Source organism: Molossus molossus, unplaced genomic scaffold, assembly GCF_014108415.1.
Source record: "Molossus molossus isolate mMolMol1 unplaced genomic scaffold, mMolMol1.p scaffold_m16_p_13, whole genome shotgun sequence".
Lineage (NCBI taxonomy): Eukaryota > Metazoa > Chordata > Mammalia > Chiroptera > Molossidae > Molossus > Molossus molossus.
Genome location: NW_023425348.1, coordinates 26682799 through 26693358, shown reverse-complemented (window position 1 = coordinate 26693358; position 10560 = coordinate 26682799). Strand labels below are relative to the sequence as shown.

The 10560-nt window shown below is 35.6% G+C and overlaps 1 pseudogene; it reads left to right on the top strand.

Moving 5' to 3' along the window:
* The first annotated feature begins 9864 nt into the window (after window positions 1-9864).
* On the top strand, window positions 9865-10353 carry LOC118627848 (annotated as a pseudogene).
* The last annotated feature ends 207 nt before the right edge of the window (window positions 10354-10560 follow it).

The following is a 10560-nucleotide window of genomic DNA, read 5'->3' as shown; positions in this document are numbered from 1 at the left end:
GGAGGGGAGGTGCCACAATTAGAGATTCATTCATTTATTAATCGACAATTGAGCGTTTGGAACGGTGGGCCCAACTGCCAGGAGCACGAGGTGCAGTTGTAAGATGGCTCCTCTGTGCACTAGGTGAAGTTTTAATAAGGCCACGAACGGGAAAATTAATGACCCATCCCTCACCTCCCCCCAAAACACTCTGGCAGCAGGGATCTTGCTTGCTTAGTTTATCTTGCTATCCCATCACATAGCACTTCGCCAGAGTAGATGCTCAATAATTTGTTAAGCAAATGAAAATTCAACTCCCTCAAGTTTCCAATGTAAAGAGCCCATGAAATTGAACATTAAAATGCCTTTTCCCCCCAGAACTCTCTTTTGAAACTTTTAAAAGGAAAAAAAAAAAAAAGAAAAACTCTTTTCCTCCATAAAGTTCAAGATGTAAATATTGATATTTTTTACCGAAGGTGTTTGTTCCCTCCTCTTAGACATCTCAGTAAAGGACACTACCATTAGGCTAGTTACTCAAACCAAAATCTCAAGGCTCTTACTTAAATTCCTTTTCATTCACTCTTTACATTCAGTTCCTTTGCAAGTCTTGCCAATTCAACTTTCCAAATAGCCCTAAATTTTATTCCACTGTCACTACCTTAGTCCAGCCACTATCATTTTCCACCTGGATCGTAACAGCTTCCTAATAGATCTTCCTGCTTCCACTTTTGTCCTACATTCAATTTTGCAGATAACAGTGAGTGATCTTTTGAAATTATGAATCAGGTAGTGTTATCTCCTGCATAAAAATCCAATGCAGTTAGAATAAAAATTAAATTTCTTTAGGACCCATCAGGCATGGCCTGGCCTGCCTTTCTCCTTGACTTCTAATCTGTCACTCTCATACGCACTTAAGTTCCAGCCACAGCCAACTAGGCACTTCTGTTTCACAAACAAGGAAAGATTCCTTTGCACTAGCTTTTCTCTGCTGTCTGTGCCCCAAAATAACTGTAAGCGTCCTTCAGGTCTCAGTCCAAATGTCACTTTCTCAGTGAGGTTTTACCTGGCATCTCAATTTGCATCCTAAATCCTCCAACACACATACACCATCACATCACCCTGTTTTATTTTTTTCATAAACCTACCAGTATTTATTCCATTCATTATTTTTCACCTTGTTTCTTGTCTGAGAGGCAGCATAGCAAAAGTCATTAAGAGAAAGAGAGCTATAGCCTGACTGGTTTGGTTCTAAATTCCAGTTCTGCCCTTTCCTTGTTGTGTAATCTTAGGCGAGCTATTTTTTCCTTTCTGTGCTCTCAGTTTCTTCATGTATAAAATGGGAATAATTCTAGTCTGTAGTAAATAATGTTATTAGAATTAGCGAATTAATACTTGTAAAGTGCTTAAAACTGTCTCAGAAAACAGTACTTGTTAAATACATGTTAGCTATTATTATAATTAATATTATTTTTATTATTATTGTCTATCTTCCTGTATTAGAACATAAGTTCCAGGAAAGCAGGAACCTTGTCTCTCTTGTTCACTGGTGTATCCTCTGCATATAGAACAGTGCCTGGCACATAATAGGTACTGAGTAAGTATTTGTTGAATGAATGAATGATTGATGCACTATGAAGTGGAAGAATGAAACAAAGTGGTAACACAATTATAGAAAAGACCCCTCATTGTTATGTTCCAACTGCCCTTATCACCCTGAGCCAACCACCCTGATTCATTTAACTACTAGCTCACCACCTAATCTTTTCATCAGCAACAGTAGTTAAATAACCACCCCTGTAATTTCATTAACATCAACATACAATGTAATCAGTCCACAAAATTAAAAGCTTTGACTTAAATGGTCTGAAAGTATTAATAATAAGAAGAAACTAAACATTTTTTTACTTAAATTATTTTAAAGTACTAATAAGAAAATGAAACTATAAAGTTTTGACTTATATGGTTTGAAAGTATTAGAAAAAGAAATGAAAAGTAAATTTACTAGAAGTTTAAAATCTATTCTATCAACTACCTTTGCTGGCAAAAAGCCATATAACCTCTGAAGAATTCTCATTTGAAGCCAATTACCACAAAAATCTCATTGGGCCCTTAATTCTGCCTACCAATCCTCTTATACTCTCCTAATTGTTTACTTTCCCACTCTGCATTAATATATGATTTCCCACATTCCTCTCTTTCCTTAAATGTACATGCTTCTCCCCCCCCCCCCTTTTCCTTCCTCATCTTCTTTCCCAGGAATAGATGATATTCTGATTTCTCTGGAAAGATAAAAGCTCTTAAACAAGAACTTCTCGTCTGCTGTCCAGCAGATCTACCAAACTGCCTTTGACTATACCCATACCCTCAGCTTTCCACGTGTCAGCAGAGATGAGGTGACCCAGACCCTTTCCCTTCTTCTCTGGATCCCAAACCCTCTGGGTCCCACTGGTACCCTGCTAAATTTTCTCTCTCATAATCTATTAATCTATTCCTTTCAGATCATTCTTACCAGCTTTTGGGTATGGTATAGTATATCTTAACCTTAAAAATTGCTCCTTCATCTCCCCACCTTCCCCCACCTTCAGAGGGGCATCTTTCCTCAAAAAATTGCTCCTTCAGCCCCAACTAGTTTGGCTGAGTGGTTAGAGCAGTGGTTCTCAACCTTCCTAATGCCGCTACCCTTTAATACAGTTCCTCATGTTGTGGTGACCCCCAACCGTAAAATTATTTTTGTTGCTACTTCATAACTGTAATTGTGCTATTATATCTTAGGTGACCCCTGTGAAAGGGTCATTTCACCCCCTAAGGGGTCGCGACCCATAGGTTGAGAACCGCTGGGTTAAAGCGTTGGCCAGCAGACCAGAGGGTCTCAGGTTCGATTCCTGGTCAAGGGCACATGCCTGGGTTGCAGGTTTGATCCCTGGCCCTGGTGGGAAGCAACCAATCTATGTGTCTCTCTCACATTGATGTTTCTCTCTCTATCCCTCCCTCCCACACTATCTAAAAAATCAATGGAAAAATATCCTCAGGTGAGGATTAACAAAAAAAATAAGAGAGAAAATTGCACCTTCATTTTAATATGACATGGTAATATTTTGATTCGATGTGTAGAGGATGTTTTATTTAATAACTGATAGATGCCCTGACCAGTTTGGCTTAGTGGTTAGAGAATCAGCCCTCAGACCGGGGGATCTCAGGTTCAATTCCTAGTCAAGGGCATGTACCTGGGTTGCAGGTTTGATCCCCGGCCCAGTCAGGGTTGTGTGGGAGGCAACTGATCGATCGATCTCTCTCTCTCTCCCCCTCTCTCTGTAAAAATCAATAAAACATATCTTCAGGTGAATATTAAAAAAATAATAATAAAGTTGCAATCTTTCTCCCACTTTGTCCTATAGTGTACTACACTCCTTAGCCCCCTTATCCTGTTCTACTTTTCTTTTTTTATATAGCACAGATAATTTTCCATGATCCTATAAATTTAGTTATGTTTATTATTTCTTCTCTATCTAGCCTATTCAGAATATAAACTCTGTAAGTGCAGGGATCTTTGTTTTGCCCAGTGATGTAGGCCATGCATTTAAACAATGCCTGGCATTCAGAGTAAATAATTGAATGAATGAATGGGTGAATGAATTTTAACAGGAAAGAAGATAACATTTTGATCTAAAAATATTCTTAATCTTTTTATATTTTAAAAGAGAAAAAAGTAATTTACATTCTGCTAGTCTGAAATTTAGATTTGAAATAAAGATATACCAAGACCCAGAACGATGATTTCTTTTTAGAAAAGAATATGGAAAAACATGTGATTATCAGACTGTTATGTCCCTCAGGATTCTGATTCGATTAGCCCTACCCCCAATCCAGTTACAACTCCAGTTTAGTCCATCCTCCCTCCTCTTTTAGTTGAATCACTTTTCTCAATTCTAGTAAATTCCCTCATTTACAACGTTATGTGAAAATTTTGCTTGCATGTTTTTTTTTTTTTGTACGTGCCCCTAGCAGGAACTGAACCCGGGACTCTCTGGTCCATAGGCCGACACTCCAACTGCTGAGCCAAACCGGCCAGGGCTGAAAATGTTTTTTTGAGGCTTTTACTAAGAAAATGGAGAGGGAAAACCCAGTCACAAGTCACAGATCACATTTAAAAATAAGGAAATATAAATAATGGCATCAGTTTAAAATTTTTAACCTGAAAATGACCAATTTTCTAATATAAAAGGCGCTTTAATCTGTTTTGACAAGCGAAAAGAATAGAAAAATAATTAGCTTGCTTTCTACCAACAAAATTCCGATTTTAAATGAAGACATTCTGGGGCTCAGAAAGATGATTTCCTGGAGAGAGCCTCAAAATGAAAGTTGCTGGTGGTCTAGGCTAAATTACTGGCTAATATTAAATTACTGGTTAATTCAGCCACTTCTTACCTAACCTGAGCACGTGGCTATCTCACTAGTTGGCCAGTGCATTATTACTAAAACAATTAAAAACAAACCTTAAAAAGTTAAAACTAAACAACTAAAATATATAAAATAAAGGGATAGAAAAAGATATTCCAGCCCGGTGAGAATGGCTCAGTTGATTGAACGTCATCCTGTGCGTTGAAAGTTAACGGGTTTGATTCCTGGTCAGGATACATACGTGGGTTGTGGGTTCCATCCCCAGTTAGGCAACTAATCAGTGTTTCTCACATCACTGTGTGTGTCTCTCTCTCCTCAGGAATAGATGATATTCTCCCCACCCCTCTCTCTTTCTCTCTCTCCCTCTCTTACTCTCCCTCCCTCCCCGCTTCCTTTCTCTAAGCATGTCCTTGGGTAAGGATTAAAAAAAAAAAAAAGACATTCCAGGCAAATTTCAAAACAATAAAAAACTTTATGTAGCAATATTAATTATCAAAAGTATTCTTTAAATAGAGTAGCATTAACGAGGACATTAATAGGGGCATCTCATTGCATCACAAAGAAAAATCCACTAGGAAAAGATTACAATCATGAACATGTATGCAACTATGTAGCCACATAGTCTGGGAAAAAAAATAATTAAAAGCAAAAACACAAATCTGGTGGGAATTTTTAAACAATACTCAGATTGATAGGTCAACAACTTAACAACATTGATGAATTGTGTGCATAGATATGTATGTTTATTGCATTTATATATGCATATATATTTATATATTGTACTTATATATGTATATAAAATCCTTCCACTAAAACAAAAGAATATACATTCTTTTTAATAAACACTGAACATATATAAAATTTAATAAAATATAAAGTCATCAAATAAATTTCAATAAATGCCTATGTGATCATTTCTAAATGATATTAGTCTTACCAATTTTTAAACTATATAATTTTCAAAATGAATCACATTAAATGCATACTTTTGTGTTTTGCTTTTTGCCTTTTATTTTATATGTAACCATGGTATACTATGTAGAATTTCACTGTGTAAAAATATAGAGTTTAATTTATTTTAATAATTATGTTTCCAGTATAGGGATATTATATATAATGCCACTGTGAACCTTCTTGTAAATGTGCAGAGATGCATATGTGCTCATTTCATACATCCTGTCAGCAGGATAAGAGTGCTCCTAGTTTCATAATCTCATCACTCTTGATATTGTCCAACTTTTCAATTTTAGTTCATCTGGTGGGTAAAATAGTGATATCTCATTCAGGTCTGAATTTGCAGTTTCTTGAATACTAATCACCTGTCATGTGTTTATTGTCTATTTGGACTTTTGTGAGGTGTCTAAGTCTTTCTATTGAATTGTCTTTTTCTTATTGGTTTCATTGGTTTCTTAATACTTTGGGCACCTGTTCTTTGTATTATTTTTGGTACACACATATATTTTCCACTTCTTGGCTTCTCTTTTTGGTATATTTTGATATACAAAAATCTTTAATTTTAGAGTAGTTCAATGTGTTAGTCTTGTCCTTTTTGCTTAATGCATGGTATTTCCTGATTAAGAAATTTTTTCTTACTTTGAGGTTATGTGGATATTCTCAGATATTACCTTCTAAAAGTTTTATAGTTATGCCTTTCACAGTTCCACCAGGAATTCATTTTTGCACATAATGTGATGTAGCAGTGGAGGGGGGAGGGTCTTGAAATCTGGTAAAGCAAGTCTTCTTACCTTGTCTCTCCTTTATGAATGCTTTGCTATTCTTGACCCTTTGCACTTCTATAGATAATCTAAAATGTCATGTGCTACAAAAATACTTTTGAGATTTTTACTGAGATGACATTGAGTCTATAGATTGATTTAAGAAAAATTGACATTTCTGCAATATTGAATCTTAAATCTGTGAACAGGTTATGTCTTTCCATTTATTTAGGTCTTCCTTAATTGCCTCTAAGTAAATTTATATTATTGTCTTCATAGAAGTTTTGCAAATTTTTGTTACCTTTAGCCTTAGGTGCTACTTAATTTTTAATACTATTATAAGTGGCATGTTTCTTAAATTTTGATTATCTGTTGCTGATACATATAAACATATTTGTTTTTATATACTGCTGTTTCAAATTCAGAGACCTTGCTAAACCCTCTTATTAAAATAGTTTATTGATAGGTCTTTTTGGAATTTTTACATATACAGTATTGGAAAAGAAGAAACAAAGCTGTCATTATTTTTTTCTTCTCTTTTTTGCCTAGCCTTCTTATGCTGGATAAAACATCCAGGACAATGTTGAATAAAAGAGGCGATCACAGGCATCCTTGTCTTTTTCCTGATCTGAAAGGGAAAGCTGTCAACTTCTCACTATTAAATATGATGTTTACTGAAGGTTTTGAATAGATGCACTTTATTCAATTAAAAATATTCCTACAATTTTTTGTTTGCTAAATGGATGGTGAATTTTACCAAACACTTTTCTCTTTTGAAAGGTTCTCTTTTAATCTGTTAGTGTGTGTTATAACGCTAGTTTATTTGTTTAACTATCACCTGACCTTTAATTTCTGGAATAAACCCATCTTAATCATGATAAATATACTGTAGAAATCAATTTACTTCTATTCTATTTAGGACTTTTGATCTATGTTCATAAATGAGATTGGTCTACTATTTTTCTTTCTCATGGTGTGCTTTTTGGAGACTTGTATGTGGGGGCCTTGGATGGCTAGCTCAGTTAGAGTGTCATTCTGATATAGCAAGGTTGCAGGTTCCATCCCAGACAGGCCACATACAAGAATCAATCAGTGGCCCAGCTGGTGTGGCTCAGTGGTTGAGCTCAAACCATGCACCAAGAGGTTGCCCGTTCAATTCTCAGTCAGGGCACATGCCCATGTTGTGGGCCTGATCCCCAGTGGGGGGCATGCAGAAGGCAGCAATCAATATTCTCTCTCATTGATGTCTCTATCACTCTCCCTGTCTTCCTCTCTCTCAAATCAATAAAGAAAAATTATTTTTTGAAAAAAACCAATGAACACATAAACAAGTAGATCAACAAATTGATGTTTCTCTCAAATAAATACATTTTTTAAAAATATGTGGGAAATATTCTTTCTTTTTCTGTTCTCTGGGAAAATTTGTCCAAGATTAGAATTAAATTTGCTGGTGTATTTATCTGGGCCTAGAGTTTTCTTTGTGAAGAGAGTGTTGACCACTCTTTCAGTTTCCTTGATGGTTATAGATATACCCGCATTCCATGTCTTCTTGTGTCTGTTTTGCAATTTTGTTTTCCTGAGAATTTATTTCATCTAAATTTTAAAATATATTGGCTTTAAGTTGTTTATACTGTATTTTATTTTTGTGTGTCTTAAGCACTTATAGTGATGAACTCTTTATCTTTCCTGACATTGGTTATTTGTGCCTTCTAGTTTTGGTCTTTACCATTTGCACCAGAGACTTGTCAATTTTATTAGACTTTTCGAAACACCAACTTTTGCTTTTCTTTACCCGCTCTTATATTGGTTTTCTATGTCTTCAATTTCTGGTCTTATTTTTTTTATTTTCTTTCTTCTGTTTTGATTGCTATACTTTTTTTTCTAACTTCCTGAGATGGATGATTAACTCATATAATTTTCAGCCTTTCTTTTCTTAGCTATTTATTTAAGCCTATAAATCTCAATGTTTACCAGCGTCCTACAAGATTTAAAATGTAGAATATTTACTCTCATTTAGTTTATAAAGTGTTTTCTAATTTCTATTTTATTCTGATTAAAAGTTAATTTAGAAATGTGTTATTTTACAAAATTGGGGGCTTTCTAATTACAGTTTTAATAGTAATCTCCCTTTATTGTTTTGTGATCAGAGAACATGTTCTGCCTGCTTTCAGCCCTTTGACATTTGTTAAAACTTGTTTTATAAGTCACAGTTTTATGGCCAACTTTGTAACATTTTCATAGTACTTGGGGAAAAAATTATATTCTGCAGTTTGGGATTACAAAGTTTCATATGTGCCCATTAGGTCAATTTTTTTTGCATTGCTCTAATATTCTACAGTCCGCCCTCGTTTATCGCAGTTAATCAGTTCCAGACTCTACCGCGATAAATGAATTTCTGCAAAGTAGGATTCTTTATTTACTCTATAGTCGTCCCTCTCCACTCCATGCTTTGACTTTCGTGGCTTCACTCTATATTGTTTATAACTGCTTGATAAATTAGTAGGGTCCTGGTTTATGCCTGCCTTCCCTGAGTCCCTATCGTTCTCAGAGTATCTCTCACTCGGCAATAAATGATAGGATAACTTAATGTTGAAGTTTAGAACAACTCTTATTAAAATATGAAATAAATCTAGAATGGCTACTAACTCAGTCAACATTTAACATTTTACTGGAGATTATATTTAATTTTATATGACTTCTATTCCTGCCCAGGTCCAAAACAAAACAAAAAAAAGAATAAGAGCTATGACTAATAGAAGAGATAAAATGTTTATATTTTTTCCAAAATTATGATCATCTCCATGGAAAATTCTAGAATTAGTGGTCAAGCTAGTAGAACTAATAGGAAATAAGAAATACAAAGTTTGAAAAGACATAAAAGATAAATAAATGATAAAAAATAATAGAAAAACATTCTATTCACATATGACTTAAACAATTATAAAGTTCCTCAGACTATGTCTGAGGAAACATACATTATGGATAAAATCCTGAAACTTATTGAAATGCATACAAGATTGGAATAAATGGAAGACCAGTAATGGATGGGAATGCTAAATATGGGAGCTATGTCCAATTTAAATCAATAGGATTTTTATAGAACTTGACAAGTTTATTCTAAAATGAATAGTAAAGTTTAACTCTACTAATCTAGCCAAATTAATTCTGAAAAAGATGAATTAAGTACATGGTGACTTGTCTTACTAAGTATCAATTCTAAGTGTAAAGTTATAATAAAAGAGTACAGTTTCAGCACAGAAATGGACAAATATACCAATGAACTTGAATGAATTAGAAAAAGATTCGTGCTTATGTTGGAGCTTGGCTTATGAGAGTTGGAGGATTCTAACTTAGAGGTGGAAATGGTGGTAGACAATTGTATTTCCAAACGAACAACAACAACAAAAACCAAACCCACCAACACAATATAGATCCTTTTCTCTCAACTACAATGACACAATGTTCTAAATGGGTGAAACAAAGATGAAAACCAAATAAATTACAACGAAATAAAAATATCTTTGATTTCAAGGAAGAGTGAATTACTTAAACAGGACATGAGGGAACAAATCATAATGTAAAGATTAATCCCATGTGCACGTGTGGAGAAGCAGGGGCACCCCGCCCCCTCCCCAGACTTGGGGCTGCGCTCCGCTCTAGTGGCCTCTGTTACCCGGCTCAGCTCCCTGCCCTAGGAGAGGAGGCTGGCTCATGGGGTTGAGTGACCCGAGCTAAGGTAGCTGAGAGCTCAGGTTGGCGAGGACAAGGCGTGATGTCATCGGTGATAACACCGACCTCAGCCGGCCGGGAAGATGAAAAAGGTAGCCGGGTTGAGCTGGGAGATGTGACACCACACAATATTAAACAGCTGAAGAGATGAAACCAGGTCATCTTTCCAGTCTGATACAATGGCAAATTGTACAAGGATGTGCTGGAGGTTGGCGAGCTAGCAAAACTTGCCTGTTTCAATGATATTGCCATAGGATGTCTGGCACCGTACTGACGTCTAGGAATAGGAACTAAAATGTTAAATCATGTCTTAAACATCTGGGGAAAAGATGGCACTTTTGACAACATCCATCTGTATGCCCAGATCAGCAGTGAGTTGGCTATTGACTTCTACAGGAAATTTGGCTTTGAGATTATTGAGACCAAGAAGAACTACTGTAAGAGAATAGAACCCGCAGGTGTTCACATGCTGCAGAAAAACCTCAAAGTCCCTTCTGGCCAGAATGCAGACATGAAAAAGACAGACAACTGAACAAGTTACAGGACAGACAAGAAATTAAAAGACAGACAACTGAACAAATTACAAATGAACTTTCTTGCACTTGCTTGTTGCCAAATAAAAGAGAGGCCCATTGATTCCCCACCCCACTACCCCGCTTTGTTTTAAAGCTGTTCTTATTTTTCCTTTCTTTCCTCTAAAAGTTTTAATTCTTTCAAGGACTTCCAAGATTAATCATTT